The 18,664-nt window shown below is 41.6% G+C and overlaps 1 protein-coding gene and 1 long non-coding RNA gene across 2 annotated transcripts in view; one reads left to right on the top strand and one right to left on the bottom strand.

The window, feature by feature from the left end:
• The window catches only part of LOC112432493 (NACHT, LRR and PYD domains-containing protein 12-like), a 773,783-nt gene that overhangs the window by 431,703 nt on the left and 323,416 nt on the right, over nt 1-18,664 (top strand). The window lies entirely within an intron of this gene.
• Nucleotides 12,482-13,380, bottom strand: LOC106674924 (uncharacterized). The gene is made up of 3 exons (XR_003023129.2): nt 13,302-13,380; nt 13,167-13,223; nt 12,482-12,735 (listed from the first exon to the last, which is right to left on the bottom strand). It is a non-coding gene; the product is annotated as an uncharacterized LOC106674924 (long non-coding RNA).

Below are 18,664 nucleotides of genomic sequence, written 5' to 3'. Positions count from 1 at the left end.
TTGAAGACAAGAACTATGAGCCAAGGCCGACGTAAATATGTTTTATCTACTTTATCATAAATGTAACAAAGTGTTTAGAAAGTTAGCACATACATGTCATTTTTCATTTATGTATCCATCTATAGAACGCTGCATGTTATAGTGTAATTCTGCCTGTTCTCTGTCAGAAACCTGCCTGCAGAAAATGAACCTAAAGCATGTAATGCAAGGATGTCATCACTTTCAAGATGGAGAAAGCATAAAGTGACAATTATGAATCACTTAATATGATAAGGAGATTCTGCAGGTCATTAATCAATGTATAAAACTAAAATAAAATGTATTTTTAGTGACACAGGATACAAACATGGAAGCAAGATGTATAATTAGAATTATTTATAAAATATATTTAACCAGCTTAAAAAACTACAGGCAGATGTTTTATTACAAGAAACTCACAGACCTGTCACAGGTTTAAACGAACTTAAAATACCTGAGTTTCCTAACGTGTTTGCAGCCTGTTATAATTCTAGACAACGGGGAGTAGCAATTTTAATACATAAAAATGTTAATTTTACTGTACTCGATACAGTTATAGATCCAGAGGGTAGATTTCTAATTATTAAACTATCAATATTGAACAAAAAATTATGTACTGTAAGTATATATGGTCCAAATGTTGATGAACCCTCATTCTTCCACGGATTTTTTAGTGCACTCTCTGAACACCTCGATTGCACACTCATTCTTGGCGGTGACCTCAACCTTGGACTAAATGAAGAAATGGATAGGCTCAACACAACAGGAACTCAGCGCAATTGGCAATCCACAAATATAATCAAACAGTATATGAGCGACTTTGGCCTTCGCAATGCATGGCGCTCCCTTCACCCCAACAGTAAGGAATATACTTTTTTCTCGCATGTTCATCACTCTTACTCTCGTCTGGATTATTTTCTGGTCAGCAGCTCATTCCTGAGTGACATTTCAGACACTGAGATTCATCCTATAGCTGTCAGCGATCATGCTCCTGTATCTTTAAAACTAATGCACAAGAATAATACTACGCCAAGTAAAAACTGGAGATTTAATACATCACTGCTTAAAGATGAAGACTTTATTAAATATTTTAAAAAGGAATGGACTTCATATTTAGACTTTAATGACACTCCCGGAATATCTGCTTCTGTTCTATGGGAAGCAGGGAAAGCTGTGATGAGAGGTAACATAATTTCTTTCTCATCACACAAAAAGAAAGAAGAAAACAAAAATATTCAGGAATTGGAAAAAAACCATCAAATCACTAGAAGAAGCCTACGCGTGCGACCAGATCAGGAAACATTGAACAAAATATGCAAGACAAAACTAGAATTAAATGAAACTATTAATAAAAAAAACACAATTCCTTATACAAAGACTTCGCTTGCAGAATTTTGAACACAGTAACAAATCAGGTCGATTTCTAGCTAACCAGTTAAAAATAAATAAAGAAAAAACAACTATATGTGCTGCTAAAGATTTATCGGGGAACACAATATATGACCCTGGAAGAATAAACAACATTTTTAGGGATTTCTATGAAACTTTATACTCACCACAAATAAACCCATCTAAAAATGAAATTGATCTGTTTCTTGACAACGTAACTCTCCCAAAATTACTAGACAGTCAAGCAATGGAACTGGATTCGCCACTGAAGCCAAGTGAATTCCAGGAAGCCCTGATAAGTATGCCCAATAATAAGGCTCCAGGTCCAGACGGCTTCCCTGCAGAATTCTACAAAGAATTCTGGACAATTTTGGCACCAGTATTCCACGGAATGTTGCAGGAAATGGCAGACTACCACCAAATATGAATTCTGCCAACATTAGTCTCCTGCTAAAACCAGGCAAAGACCCTTTATTTCCCTCAAGCTATCGTCCAATTTCTCTTTTAAATGTAGACCTTAAAATAATCTGCAAAGCTCTCTCAAAGAGATTAGAGAAAATAACCCCCCTCTTAATTCATCCTGACCAAACTGGTTTCATAAAAGGTCGGCACTCCTCAACAAACACTCGTAGATTACTTAATTTAATAGACTACTCATACAATAAAAACATCGAAACCATAATATTATCTCTAGATGCAGAAAAAGCATTTGACAGAGTTAACTGGAAATTTTTATTCGCAACTTTACACAAATTTGGTTTTGGAAACTCTTTCATAAACTGGATAAGAATATTATACAATTCCCCAAGAGCTAGTATCAGAACAAATGACCAGACATCCTCCAGCTTCTGTCTCCTGAGGGGCACCAGACAGGGATGCCCACTCTCCCCTTCACTTTTTGCAATTTTTATCGAACCTCTAGCAGCAGCATTTAGACAGGCTACAACAATTAAGGGCATAACATGTAAGAACATAGAACATAAAATCAGTCTCTATGCGGATGATGTGTTGCTTTTTCTGCAAAACACACAAACCAACCTCTCTGAGGTAATTACTCTAATAAACTGGTTTTCAAGAGTTTCAGATTATTCAATTAACTGGCCAAAATCTACAGTTCTCCCCATTAACTGCTCCTTCCGTAATTCTTCCTCTGCCCCACTGCAATCCGGAAATATTAAATATTTAGGTATTAATGTTTCTCCTAAGCTTTCAGACTTAACTAAATTAAATCACATCCCACTTCTAAAGAAAGTAGAAGGCGATCTGACTAGATCGAAATCTTTACCCATATCACTCATGGGAAGGGTCGCCACTATAAAAATGATGATCTTGCCAAAAATAAATTACTTATTTTTGATGATCCCTAACAAACCATCACAAGATTGGTTCAGATCTCTGGATTCATATATTTCCAAATTCCTTTGGAAAGATAAACCCCCGCGTATCAGCTTAAAAACGCTACAAAGAACCAAGGATAGAGGAGGATTAGATCTGCCTAATTTTCACCAATACTTCTTAGCCAACAGGCTTCAGTTCATCTCAGAATGGTCAAAACATACCTTCTTGGATGAGCGCTGGCTAGATGTTGAACAGGCACTATGCAAGGATCTAGAGATTTCAGACCTACCATTTATTAGCTCAAACATCAAAAGACATAAATGCTTTAAAAGTATCAACATCAGCTTCTCTCTGAGAGCATGGTGGGAGTTTCTAAAAATAACGGAGTCTTCTCTAATCCCATGCAAACGTACACCTATCTGGAATCACCCTGACATATTACAAAACAATAATATGATTAATTTCCCAGAATGGAGTTGTAAAGGAATTAAATACTTAGAACATATATTAGAGGGAACAGAATTTATCCCATTTGACAGACTAGTTGCACAATATGGGATCAACAAGAAAAGATTTTTAGAATATCAACAAATTAAATCCATAATAAAAAAGAAATTTAACCTCAGTCAAGTTGAATTACAAACACCACCAAGTGCGGCACATTTCCTTACTCTTAAATCCCCCAAATTATTATCTAAAATATACAGAACACTTTCTAAATTAGATGAATCAATATCCCTTCCTATTGCAAAGTGGGAAGCAGATTTATCAGTCAGTTTAGACCAAAACTTCTGGTCTCAGGTATGCTTAAAAACCTTTAAATTGATTAAAAATCCCAGTCTGCAATTAATACAATACAAAATACTACATAGAGTGCACTATACAGGTCATCGGATGTTCAAGATGGGCTTTACATCTTCCAACAACTGCTCACACTGTCAAGGCAATACACCAGACAATTACATTCACGCTCTTTGGTTCTGTCCACCAGTGCAGAAGTTTTGGCGCGAGGTATGTGAAGACTCATCAAAGTGTCTGAAATGTAACATTCCAACTTCCCCCTTGGTGTGTTTGTTGGGCAGCTTAGATAATGTCACTTCAGAAAAGAATATAGCCCATATGGTTTTCATTGCCCTATGCATAGGCAAGAAAACTGTCCTCATGAACTGGAAAAATAAAAATAATCTTAATTCTAACCAATATAGAAATTATCTATTAGATTACATTAGTCTTGATACAGCCTCTGCCACCACATCAGATCAATTGCTCTGGGCTCCTTTGATCAGTTCCATCACCTAGTGGGGGTGGGGGGTCATAGTTTGGTCCCGCCTTCAATGTTGTGATTGGTGTGGGGGTAGGGACAGGCTTAGGGCGTCGGGGGGTTCCCTGCAGGCATCTTCCTTGGGGGGCTCAACCCGGGGTAGCGGTCATGTCCGGTTGGGGGCTCTGGAAGATGAGTGGATGGGGGGGTGGGTGCAGTTTTCTCTGTGGTGGGGTTGGGTGGACTGTCCCGGGCTCTGTGGGGCCGGGGGGCGCTGCTGCGCTGGGCCCCGGTCTGGATGGGCCTGGGCCCCCTTTCCCTGGCGGGTCGCGGAGTATGGGAGTGCCTACTGGGGTCAGCGGGGGAGCTGGCCCCAGGGAGGGGTCACCTGCCCCTCCCTTCCTTCCCTCCCCATCTCCAGCTGCCTCCCTCTTCCCGCTCCACCACAACCACCCACACATGCAGGGCCTTGGAGTAGGGGTATGTCACCAGGGTGCAGAGGAGGCTACCCCCCCCCCCCCCCCCCCCCCCCTCTGTCCCCTTCCGGCTGCCTCTGCCTCAATTTTATCCCACAACTTAGACATTCACATTACTCACACCCTCATTACACATACATATAGGATCTTGGGGGTGGGCACGATACACGGAGTCCAAGTTACCATCAGGGTGTACACCTCACCCCTGGCATCGTTGCCCACCTCTCAATTTTAAATACACGTAGACATTGAGGGCTAGCAGGAGGGACTATGCGCTTACCTGCTGCTCTCTAGCAGGTAGCTCCATGCCCTCCTGGGTTTTAATTGCACCTTAGAACACACATGCATCAACACTACAATGAGCGGGTGGAGGGAGGTTTGGAGTCTTCTCTCACCCCCGTTCTCTGTGGCCTGCTGGAGCGGGGGGGCTAGGAGGAGTTGGCCGTCCGACTGCGGTCTGGGGTGTGGGGCCTCCCTGCTGCTGCGGAGTCGGGGCGGTCTGCCTCTCCCCACCGCAGGGAAAAGGGTAACACCACCTGGGTCTGGGTGCAGTTCCCCCCTCCAGGGGCAAGGGTACCTAGACCCGGTTTGTAGAGTACGCTTGGGGAGTGTGATCGTGTATACAGCGTCTCTTTATGTCTGTCTCCACGTCGGTTGAGTGTGGAGTAAGTGCATATGAGAGCATGAGGGTGGGAATGGATGTTTGTGTCTGTGTGTGCCTGTATGTCTGTGTCTATATGTCAGGTTGGGTATCAGACGCCACCTCTCTGGGGACATCTCAGGCCCTCCAAGGTTTGGAGGCCTATCTCCACCCACCACCACTTCCCCTGCAGGTGGCGGACTCCCTCAGGTGTCGGTGCGTTGGTGGTTCTTTGTGTCTGGGGGTGGGCGTCCAGGTACACACCGGCTCACTCCTCGGCGGCCGCTTATTGGGGCTCACTCGGGCCACTTCGGAGGTGGGGTGCCCCCGGCCTCTCGGCCTGGGGCTCGGTCACTCAGGCACAGCTGGCTGCCGGCGGAGCTCACGGGCACGTCACTGCAACTCCCCCTGGCTTCTGCTCCGCGGCTGCTGAATGAGCCCTCATCTGGGACTCTCCTCAGCTCTTACTGGGACAGTGGCACGGCTGCCCCTCTGTGGGTCTTCCTTGGTCTCTTGTGTTCTGAGGGCCTCTGGATGTCTGGAGTTTTGATCTCCTCCATACCTGCTTCATGCCATAGAGGACAGGGCTGTGGCTCCCCACACTCCCTAGCAGATCATTACATGGAGAAACCTTTGGAATGCAAGCATGCTGATCCACACAGGTATGCACACAGGTGTACACATGGGTATTCACAGACGCGGACTACAGCTTTCTTGGCTGCTGCCTCAAAGCACATTGTACGCTGTCTATCTTGCGTGCTGCACAATATCGTTTATTATTTAGTAACTATTGATATCTATTGCTAGCTAGTTTATTGTGATGGTGCTTTTTTTCTTATTATGTTGCTCTTTGTTGTTTGCTTTCTCTTCTGTTGTTTTTTTCTCCATACAGGTGACCCAGGTGTTTTTTTTTTTTGTTTGTTTGTTTGTTTTTTTTCTCTCTTCCCCCCCTTCTCACCGTCTCTTCTCCCCTTTGGTTTTCTTTCTCTCCCTCTCTTTCTTTCACTCTTTCTCCCTGTCCTATCCCCCAGTCATGTCTGTCCCGTTTGTAGCAACTGAAAATAAAATAAATTCATAATTATAATAAAGGTCAATCAAATGGACCAATATGGCAAGGCCATGATGATCCACTTGGTAAAATAAATCCGCTTGGCATCTTTCTTGGCCTTAAGACAACAATTCTGATGGCTAAAGATCCAAACGGGACAAAAAACCCCCCCCAAAAAAAACCAAAGACACGCTTACACTCATGAATGTGAATACATGACATAAATTGGAGTTTCTGGCCAGAGAGAGAGAAGTGTGTTGTTTAAGCAGTGATGATAATAACGAAAATGTCTTAGTTTTGTCACTTTTAGGTGCAAAGCAGACCTGGATCAATTTCCCACTAGGGCTGCCACAAACGATTATTTTGATAGTCGACTAGTCACCGATTATTTTTGCGATTAGTCGACTAATCAGATCATCATCCATTGGACGTAAAACGTACAGCTTATTGCACCAGCAGCATCTGCTCTTATATAACTATCATTAGCTTACAGCTTTAAGTGTTTCAGGTCTGTGCTAACTAAAAATAAAGACAAGATGATAGTTTATTAAATTTTAATGAAATTTGCAGATTGTTTCGGTGAAGTTTAATTAACTCCTTGCTATCTAAAATATAACAGGACACCGGAGTAAATTCTCCAGCATCTCACACTTCTGATAATCAGTTGTCAGCTTGACGTTTATTCAGCTGTGTAAAAACTATAACTTTAATCTCAGCCAAACCGATTTACTCAGGAAGAAATAAAATACTGAAAAAAGCCAAACAATAACATTGTTAAGTTATCTAAGTGACTTATATATCATGTTTAACCTGAGTAGTGAAAGACGGCGGTGGGTTTGAAAACGATTTGCCGGGAGTCCGGTGTTCTCACGGGCTCTAGTTAGCCTAGCCCCCGGCTAGCTATCGAGCTAGTGGGTAACAGACGTCTCCGAAAACGTCGGAGCGCTTTTGAAAATATGCGGTGTCTTGATAAACTGAGCAGATATTTGAGGTTTACACAGCTACATTCTCGCCTGAAAATATGTTAAATGTTTATTTTGTGACCCAGAAAGAATAATAAGAGTAATATTAAAACTAACTAGCTGCCGCCATTGTTGGAAACTGAGCTGGGCCGCGCTAGGAATTCTGGGACGTAGCTTCTTCTTCTTCGGGGTTAAATGGCAGCTGGTTCCTTGTACATGCAGTGCTGCCATCTTCTGTTTCAGTCCGTTATTACACTCTTAAATCCTACTACTTATTCCTGCGGCTTTTGTGATCTTACAAAGCTTCAAACGACGCGTCGACTATTAAATCAGTCGTCGACGATTTTGATAGTCGACGTAATCGTCAGAGGTGGGACCAAGTCATTGTTTTGCAAGTCTCAAGTAAGTCTCAAGTCTTTATCCTCAAGTCTCAAGTCAAGTCTCAAGTAATGTCAGGCAAGTCAGAGTCGAGTCTCAAGTCACTGGTGTAAAAGTCCGAGTCAAGTCACAAGTCTGAAATTTTGAATTTCAAGTCCTTTCGAGTCATTAAAAAAAACCAAAAAAAGCATGTTGCAGTTATGCTAAATGTAAATATTAGACCATGTAATTTTTAAATCTGTGTTTTTCTCAACACATGACAAAATAGTGAACTTAGAAAATATACACAAATTGTGAAATTGCACCTCTTTAGAATGCAGCTCAATTAAACCTAGCTCCAAGAATAATTTTCACCGACAGTTCTGAGATAAGCTGCATGTTATTCTTGGATGCGGTTGTAGGACCGGCTTTAAAATCGCATGACAAAAATATCACACACATTAAAAAAAAACTGCATCACCAACGTAGCCTGGAAAACATTTGCTAGTTAGATGAAGTCAGCTATCTCATATTTATATGCATATTTATAAGCATACGGTTCTTGGAGTGAGTGCATACACTCATGAAGTTTAGTAACTTCCGGTCACTGCAACAAGCCCAGGTACAGTTTACCGCCGGATGGGTACAGGACCTTGAAACGCACCGTGTAGAACGAAAGACCATCGTACGTATCATATAAGTTTACCAGTCTCACAAATCGTCTTCATAAATACACATTCGTTAACCGTTTATTAATAGGACCTTTGAGCTCAACGGTAATTAATTAGTAGTGGAAATAATTTCTGGTACGCATCACAGAAATGTAGCAGTGACAATAATACTGTATGCTGTAATCGTACTGGGCAATTAGTGATACAAAAAACCTGTTTTATCCTGTGAATAAAAGTATATGTTTTTGTCAATGTACCATAATAACAGAAGCGAAACGCAATATTGTGTCAGGACAATTCACTATTTATGCACAATAAACAAAGGAGCATAGCACGACAATTTCTGTTCAGCGCCAGACTTGCTTGTAACCTATATCACTAATTATGTTATGAAAATGACGTATTAACTACAACAGCAGACTGACCTTTGTGGAAATGCTTGGAGCAGACTAACCTGTGAGCTGGAGTGTTCTGGGACGTTATATTTGATCTTTGAATGGCTGCAATCCAGGCCATCCGTCGCCTGTTTGTCACTTCGGAAACATGGCTCGAACAATTTCTATTAAACGTCGTAATCCGATAACAACCGATCTCTTTACCCGTCGGCTTCCCGTGGCTGTCATGCGACCGGCTATTGCAGTTAATAATACAACAGCTTCTTGACATTTTTGTGTTTCTTTTTATCTCTGTGTAACTGATTTTAATTGAAAGCCTGCGTGCGCTAGTACTTCTTGCCACGAGTTCCCAGAATCCTTTGCGGTTCTACCCGTGAATGACGTCACATTTTCAATCTGTATATAATATGCGTGTTAAATTTTATATTTGGGGTGAAATATCAAGTCTTTTCAAGTAAACCGGTTCAAGTCCAATTCAAGTCCCAAGTCATTGGTGTAAAAGTCCAAGTCAAGTCACAAGTCTTAGAACATTTTTTCAAGTCAAGTCTACAGTCATAAAATTAATGACTCGAGTCTGACTCGAGTCCAAGTCATGTGACTCGAGTCCACACCTCTGGTAATCGTGACTAGTCGACTAATCGTGGCAGCCCTATTTCCCACATGCAGCAGTCGGAAGAAAGTTATAGTTTAACATCACTGGAAACGTTCAGGCCAAGTTTCTGGTTGAATTGTTTACAGCGTCATGTGTCACTAAACCTGACAAGCGAGCTCTCGCTCCTGGCTGAAGACGAGGAATGCAGCTCCAAAGAGCAATAACACGGCAGTTAAAGAGAGACAGTGGAGAATGCAGGACAAAGCTGAAAGAGAACTTCCTGTTATTGGACTGTTGAAGTGGGAGAGGACAACGGAGTAGGAGCAGTAGGTGAGAACACAGAGGAACGCTGTTATTTAATGTGGGAAATCTAAATTTGGGTTAGCAAACCTGGGGAAAAGAAAACTTACTGCTTGAGTGGGAAAATTGTGAAGGAGTCTGAAACACTGCAAAAAGAAACATATACAAAATCACACACACAAGCAGAAAATGTATTAACCTTACAAATACAAGAGAGCTCATGAAGATTAAACAGCATATTCAGCATGTGAGTCTGTTTATCATCTTGTCCAAGTCACTTAGTGTGATGAAAAAGTGATACAAAGATCACTGGACTAATATCAAAGTAGTTAAAAATGATCCAGTTATAGCAGAGAAATGTGTAGGAAAGGCAGCTTTGAGAACATGCCCTGGTGGATCTGCAGCTCCACTGCACAGACATCGATTAAACCTGACTAATAACACACATGCAATGAAAATCAGCTTGTTATCTTTCATCAGTGTTAAAATAGTGTGAATGTAACACACTTAAACCCTTAAGTTGAGGAATAACTCAGGGACAGTAGAGTGATTTTTGTGAAAGGAAAAAGTGATTAAAGCTTAAAGTAGTTTTTAGAATAGTGAATTAGAAGTGCTCATGTACAGATTGATCAAAACAAGTGATTACTGTAGAAAGAAATAAAAATAATTCAATAATGTGGTGATGTTTAAATATGCATTTGTCTTGTCACTGCAACTTCTTGAGATATGACTCAGTATGCAAATGAGTTGAATGACTGGGGACAGGAAAAGAAAAAGAAGAACTTAAGTTTCCTGTCTGACTGGATGAGTGAAGCTTGCACTGAAACACACACTGTGACTGTGTGAGAAGAAAGGCTTGGTAACAGACAGCATAATTAAATAAAGTGGTCAGGTCTGTGACTAAGTGCAGTCGTCCAGATTTGGAAAAGAAATTTAGAATTTAGTGATGATAGATGGTTATAATGTCTTAAGAAAGGGCTTAATGAGAATATCAATGGTGTGCAAAACTGTGCAGCTTTTAACAAGATTTTCTGTGTATTGAGCAGGTGAGACTATGTCAGTTGACCTCAGACTGTCAGGACACTGAAGAACTTGAGGCAAAACTTTTCTGTGATTAAGATTTTTGGGGTTGTTGTTGTTTGAGTGATGGGTTGATTCTGTCGGTTAGGTTTGGGTTGTTTTCTTATTTTAATAGAGGGAGTTTTATTAAACATGGACATGGTTAGAACTGGGCCCTTTAAAATGGTAACAGTGCACTTAGAGAAAACCTGTCAGGTGATGATGTTTTGTGCTCTGATGAGCTAATAATCAGCTCTTTTTTTCTCATTTTTGTTCTAAGCAGGCCTGAAAGATTGAATTAACAGTGCTGTAAAAATTTTCGGGAGAACAAATATAAGGTGAGCTTTTCCAGATTATTATGGGCTGAGGAAAAGCCGACCTGTGGGGACCTGATCAGGTTGTAAGTCCCTGTCTAAAATGATTGCAGCGAGTCAATCCAGTCCAAGAGCATAAAGAACTCTTTCCCTAAAAAACAAAAAACAAAACAAAATAAAACAAATGAATGAGGTCACGTTGCTGAGGGTGGAGAATCTGATTATTTGCGCAGGAGTCTCCACTATCAGCAATATCTGGTGTGAATGTGTGTGACTGGACTGTGACTGGACTGACGATGTGGACTAAAGGTTAGACTGACTGGACACTTAGATAAAGACTGGACCAAGAGTAGGATGAATAAATGCTGACAAACAATTCACCACGCTGGCATGAGAAAGGGGATGCTTTGCTTTGCTTTGCTTTTGCCATGAGCAGGAGGAGCGGAAGACTTAATTCTGGGGCTGCTGATTTTGGGTTGCTGATGTTTGCTTTGAAAAATTCAGTTTTATTGACTGGATGTAGATTATGGTAGTACATTATATAGTGGGGAAAATACCAGATGCTAAAGGGGAGAAAATGTTGGATGTTACTCATGTTACTATTAACAAAAGCAGGCCACTGTAGAAGTCAATTAAGTTTGATAGAGGAAAATAATTACAAAGACTTGTCCAAGTGACCAAGGTTTTTTCCCTTTTAAACAGTAAATTATTAAAAGAGCTGGTACTGGAGGGAGACAGGAGCAAAGTAGCTAAGCTAAGCTAAGCTAAGCTAAGATAAGATAGAACTTTATTAATCCCTCGGGTGGGCTCCTCTGGGAAATTCGGTTTCCAAAAGCACAGCACCGACAGAAGTTACAGTTACAGAATGTTATATATAAACACACACACACACACACACACACACACACACATACACACACACACACACACACACACACACACACACGGGTCTATGTGGTATGGAGGGACTATACTACGTCAATCCGCCCGGTGGTGGTTTAAGTGGACTACCCTTTTCAAAGGACTTAGAGCCAAGGGAGCGAGGTTAAAGTGTTCGAAAAAATCTGAAAAAAATTTGGGTCACTTCAGACCTCATACACTCCCTATAGAAGTCTAGATACACTGATACACACCAACCAGACTCTATTGTGTTTTCTGGAGACATTGTCCACTTGACAACAATGTGTTTTATGAGGTCCAAAAAAAACAATATTGGGTCTTTAAAGGGACAATGATGTAATATTTAAATAGCTCATCATTACCATGAATACACATCTGACAGGACACAGGATTACTGGAACATCATTTTATTAGTGTTCTTGGATCTGAACATTAATTTTAACCATAAATAAAAAAGAAATCTATGGACAAAAATGCCCACGCTTCCCACAGATATATAAAAATATAGAAAACAGAAAAATTAAAAACATTTAAAATGAATTTTAATAGTTTGAAGGTAAATATTAAGGGGAGAAAATATGCATTTATAATTTTTTTATTTTAAATATAACCCGTCAAAAAAACCCTAAATAAATTAAATGTAAAAATTATGAAATACAAACTACTTCTGTATTTAACAAGAACTTTTTTTTTCTTTAAACAGAACATCAGTGTCAACAATTGGCAATCTGACCAAGATGTAAAACCACATCTGGCTAAACAGTTATTTTAGTTCATTTTTTTCTGCCTTTTTGCAGTTAATCCTCTGTTTCTTACAAAATCTCTTATGTTTTGAACTGTTCTTCCTGCCAACACCGGATCTTCTACCAATTTGCAATGACTGCATTCATTTTTGGTGGCTAGTTTCCCTTCGTTTATGTGGTCTTTAAAATGCCTCATCACTGCAGCAACCTCAGCCTTGGACCACATGTTTTGGGAGCTCTTTGGGAATTGTGGGATTGAGCAGCATTTTTCTCTGGAAGATATATAAAGTAGTAGTAGTTAAAACAAACAAAAAACCAAACAAAAAAACAAAAAACATTTGCTTGTTAAAAGAATGGATGCTACCCTGTACTAACTTCTGAAATGTGTTGCTACCATCAATATCAAAACGAGCTAAAATTCTCTTTGAAAATTTATCAAATTTCTAAAATGAGACAACATTTAGTGTTCCGCTGTGAATAAAAGACTGAATAAAAAGTTGAATAAAAGTCTTTTGATGCATGCTCAATCATCCAGGTAAGTAAATCCCAAAACGTTGATTCTGTTAATCTGGACGTAGCGTTTTCAGTGGGAGAAACATTTTGTCACTCATCCAAGTGACTTTTTGCCACCACTCTGCAGTTTGCCATATGTTGCAAAGTGATGAAACAATAATAAGCTTAGAGAACCAACTGCACCCCTTACCTTCAGAGGGAGCAGCAGTCTCACTTGCTGCAGGCATTGTGAGTGGTCCTTCATCTGCTGATTACACAATTTGATTAAGTTTTAATATTTGTAACAAACATTTTATCCACAGAAACCAAGCTAGTGGTAACTTACCACAATCTACAGTGTCTTGGAGCTGCGCTGTGTTTGTGGAATCAGCTACTGCATGTACAGGCTCACTGGTGCCACACGCCGACATTGTGAGTGCTGTGTCATCATCATCTGATTCACTCTCACTGTCCTTTGTTTCAGCATCACTTAATGCAATTTCATCTGAGAAATTGTGGGGGAAAAAAACAAAAAAAACCAAACACAAACACAACCTCCCCAAAAACCTCACATTAACAATGAGATATGACAAAATACAGAGCAAATACTGGAAATTATAGTACATAGTTTTACTATTTAAGGCCACCACTCTGCAGTTTGCCAAATGTTGCAAAGTGATGAAACAATAGACTTCAAGAACCTTAAATCATGGACATTTAACAGAATGGTCTGTGCTTTTAGGTTTTAATTCTGTTGATAAAGCATAATATTCAACTACTGCCCTAATATTTGCTCCTTTCAATACAAACCTTCTATTTTGATCTCATCCAGTGATTTCCCCTGGATCTGGGAAAGATGTCCTTTTTCCAGTGTTAAAAGCAGTTTGGAAATCTTGGCCAGCTGTGTTGTGGGAACTGGTAATCTGTAGAATTCGCGGTGAACGCGGATATCATGACCCAGGAAATCTGCAACCTGATCAAGTTCGTTGTTTTTCAAATTAAGGACTTGTGAGAGTGTGGCAACATGTTTTCTGAGCTGTGTCGATCTTAGATACTCAGGCTGCTTTGCTCCACACTGGTGTGCATGAACACGCAAGGAGTCCATTCCTCTGTAATGACTCATTGATCGGGGTCTTGCAAAGAGGTAGATATTAGTGGCATAAATACCACAGTCAGGCCTCCTACTAACCAGTAGTGACAGAGCATCCAGCATGCTTGGTGTTAGCAGAACTGGAACATTTCTGTCCCTTTTTCCCATTATTTCTATTCTACAGAAATAGTTACAGAGTCTCTGTTCCATTTCTGAGAGCCCCATGGCAACATCTGTGTGGAGTGCCGTTTTGTCTCTTTCAAGAAAACTTTTGAGGCGCATCTTTGAAACCTCTCCAGAACGTCTTCGATTGAACACAATGATTTGTGAGAGTGTAACTTGTGCAAGTTGGGCATAATTCTGAGCTGTGGCTTCGTTCTCCAAGCTGCAAAAGGCACTTTCAGCAGATTTTTGAAGGTAGTGATGGAGAATCCGAACATCTTCTGTAAAGGGCAATGTTGATGGCTTGTTAAACTTTGCCTCACTCAATGTGTTCAAGGCACGGTGAGACACCATCTCGGACCATTTGGAGACATACAACTTCTTGAATGCATCAGTGGACTTGATTAGGGCTTCATCCTCTGTCATTAGGGCACGACAATGGATAATGTCAGACATTTTATGCAGTGTATGTCCCAGTTTCAGCGCAAGGCTTGGAGTTTTGTATGACAGTGTCTCTTCACCAAAACCTGAAACTTTCTTTACTGCTTGCACAACTCTCTGGAAATTAGCAGGCTTAATAGCTTCTTCCATGTTATGCACTGAGAATTCTGTGCGCAGACACAACAACAAACGTCCCGCTTCACGAAGCTTCTGTCGTATATAATCATACTTCGTAGGGTCTTGTCCATGTTTATTGTAGAGGGACTGGGCAAACTGAATAACAGTAAAGTCATTTCGCACATCTGAGGCAATCTCATCTTGTTTCATAACAGCAAGAACCTTCCAGACTCCACTTGACACCTGCGGATAACACTGAGACTCCAGAGTTAAAGCCAGGCCGAGTACTTTGGTTCTTCCAGGTCAGAGCGTTCTCACTCCCGAGGCGTAACATGTCGACGTTTTGTCACGTACCGCGGCGTTCCTGAGGAACGCGAAAGGAGACCTTCGGCGTTCTTATGGTACGCGGCGGGTTATGGCTGGAATCCAGTGCAATGACGCTCCCGCGGTAATAGACGTTCCAGCCCTGTATTCCAGCCCTAAACCTAACCTTATCCCTAGCCCTGACCATAACCTTATTCCTGACCTTAACCAGGACTTTAATGATGTTAAATAGCGTGTTTCTAAGCGATTTGAAGAAAAAGAGCGAACATGTGTAGGTTCAGTCCAGACGGTTCTCATATTTCCTCTTTTTCTGAGGTCGTCATTTAGGAACGTGGTGGGTAGCCGAAAACGTAATATGGTGACGATTTGTCACCTAGCGTAAAATGTTACGCTTTGGGAGTGAGAACGGGTTGTCCAGGTTCTTTATCCGTGTCATCTTTTGGTTTGTTAGGACATCTGCGGACATGTCTCCAAAGATCCTTGCGAACATACATCCCTTGACAATAAAAGCAATGAGCAAACTTTCCCTCTACTGCTTTAATCTTGGGTCTTCTCTTCACTTTCAGTGGTCCCACTCCACCATGCAAAACTGCAGCATTATGCTTAAAATTTCCCTTATTTCTCAATTTCTCTAACAGACTTTTACGCTCGTTTGAGTCTCTAGACAGGGAAAATGCATGCACAACATCAGAAGCCGTTTTGTGCGTTTTCAGGTGGCGGGTAATTTTAGCTTGTGGTTTGCCACAAAAATAGCAGTAATTTCTTTTACTTAAAGTCATTTTTTTCTGATTCAGAGCTCACTTTTATCTTGTGGCTTGTCCTTTGTCAAGTTGTGGATTAAATTCGTTGAATCTGATTGTTCATGCGCTTTGGAGATGTCATCTTGGCATAGCAGACCTTTTGATGTGCTTGGCAATAATGAGATGTCTTCATCTGAATCTTCATCATATGACTCTGAATCTGGCACATATTCTTCTTCTGATATGCTGTGGTTGCCATCATCATCGCTTGATATTTGATCCAGAACTGAATGTGGCAATCCATCCTCCCCTGAATATTCAGAAATTTCTTCTTTCTGGAATGTAAGAATAAAAGTTATTTTAATTGATCAATACTTTAGACTTGTAAAAAATAAACTGAAAAAAAGTCAAGCCAAATATGAATGGGATACACACCTGGTGGCAATTCTGATTTGCCAATTTTGCAAGGCAAGATTTGTGCCAGACCCCTAAACAAACTGAAACACATTTTGATAGACTTAATTTAGCTTTGCAGTTCTATTTAAGTGAAGTAGTTTTTTGTCAAAGCATTGCAGTAATGTCAAATGCTGAAAAAAACAAACAAAACCAAACTGTTCACACTTAAGGATATTTTAATGACTACACATACACTGCTAATCCCCCCCCCCCCCCCCCCCCCCAAAAAAAAGGACATCCCAGATGTGAATGAAGGAATTATTCTTATGAAATACTTTGTTCGTTAGGTAGTTGAATAGCATGAAAGTGTGTAGTTGAATGTGTGTGGCCTCCAGATGCCTGTATGACTTCTCTACAATGCCTGGGCATGCTCGGGATGAGGTGGCCGATGGTCTCCTGAAGGATCTCCTCCAAGACCTGGACTAAAGCATCTGCCAACCCCTGGACAGTTTGTGGTGGATGGAGTGAGTGTCATGATCCTGGGTCTGTTGACCCAGCGTTTTGAGTTTTAGTTTATGTAAGCCCGTCAGGTGTCCTAAGTTCATTTGTTATCATGCCTAGGTGTTTCTAGTTCTTATTATTTTCCCCTCGTGTTTCCAACTATGTTAAATCTCCCCTGCTCTTCATGCGTTTCATGTCTGTGTCTTACGTTGTCAAGTTCGGGTTGTCATGTCTATGTCTCATTGTGTTTCCTGTTTTATTGTGAAGAGGTCTGGTGTTCTGTGTTCATCATGTTCAGTTTTACTCTCCCACTGTGACGTCATTATGTTCATGTGTGCCAGCTGTTTCCCCATGTGTTCCCACTTCCCTCATCATCCTGTGTGTATTTAGTCCGTGTGCTTTCAGTCATTTGTTGTCAGGTCGTCTGCTCATCCATGTCTCATCCCCAGGTACCCATGTCAGTTCACTATGGTTAAGCTTTTTCATGTTTTGTTATTAGTTCACCCAGTTTAGGTTATTGTTTAGTTTTCACCGATGCCCGATTATATTTACCCTCATTGCTAGCCTCAATAAACGGCTTGTTTTGTTTATCCACACTACGTTTTGGTCTGCGTTTGAGTCCTCCTCTGCAACACATACGGTCTGCCCCAGCCAGACCGTGACAGTGAGACATGATGTCCCAGATGTGCTCAATTGGATTCAGGTCTGGGGAACAGGCGGGCCAGTCCATAGCATCAATGCCTTTGTCATGGAGGAACTGCTGACATACTCCAGCCACATGAGGTCCAGTGTCGTCTCGCATTAGGTGGACCCCAGGGCCAAACGCACCAGCATGTGGTCTCACAAAGGGTCCGAGGATCTCATCTTGTTACCCAATGACAGTCAGGCTCTCTGGCAGGCACAGAAATGCCACCCCACACCATTACTGACCCACTGCCAATATGATCATGCTGGAGGATGTTGCAGGCAGCAGAACGTTCCCCACGGCATCTCCAGACTGTCATGTGCTCAGTTTGAACCTCCTTTCAGCTGTGAGGAGCATAGGGTGCCCGTGCCAAAGTTGCCAAACTTTGTGTTTTCTGGCAAATGCCAAACATCCTGCATGGTGTTGGGCTGCAAGCTCAATCCCCACCTCTGGACGCTGGACCCTCAAGCCACCTTCATGAAGTCAGTTTCTGACCATTTGAGCAGACAGATGCACATTTGTGGCCTGTTTGAGGTCATTTTGCAGGGCTCCTCTTGTTCCTCCTTGCACAAAGGTGGAGGTAGCGGTCCTGCTGCTGGGTTGTTGCCCTCCTATGGCCTACTCCACATCCAGGTAGCATCTCCATGCTCTGGACACTACACTAACAGACACAGCAAACCTTCTTGCCACAGCTCACATTGATGTGCTACGCTAGATGAGCTGCACTACCTGAGCCACTTGTGTGGGTTGTAGACTGTCTCATGCTACCACTAAAATGAAATCACCGCCAGCATTCAAAAGTGACCATAACATCAGCCAGAAAGCATAGGTGCTGAGAAGTGGTCTGTGGTGTCAGGGTCCTGGGTCTCCTGACCCAGCGTTTCAGTTCTTTGTAATTTTTGTATTATTGTACTTGTGTGAGTTTCTATGGTTTCTAGTTTCGATCCCTTGCCCTGCATGTTTGAGTTCCCCTCTGTGTCTCTCGGTTCTTAGAGTCCTCTGCCTTATGGTTTATGTCTGTGTTTCTTAGTTGCAGTCTCCACTGTGTCAAGTTCGCGTCTCTGTGTGATCCTTCCTGTTTTACTTTGAAGGTCCGTGACTTATGTGAATGTGTCCTGCTTTGCTTGTCTCGTCAGTTCTAATTTCCCCCAGCTGTGCTCTCCTTCTGTGTCTCATTCTCCTCGTTACTTCCCAGTGTATTTAGACCCTGTGTTTCTCTGTGTCAGTGTTGCGTCGTACCCTCAACAAGCTGT

Source organism: Maylandia zebra, linkage group LG3, assembly GCF_041146795.1.
Source record: "Maylandia zebra isolate NMK-2024a linkage group LG3, Mzebra_GT3a, whole genome shotgun sequence".
NCBI classification, from domain to species: Eukaryota; Metazoa; Chordata; class Actinopteri; order Cichliformes; family Cichlidae; genus Maylandia; species Maylandia zebra.
Note: the sequence above shows the minus strand (reverse complement) of the source record. Positions and strands in the feature narration are given on the sequence as shown.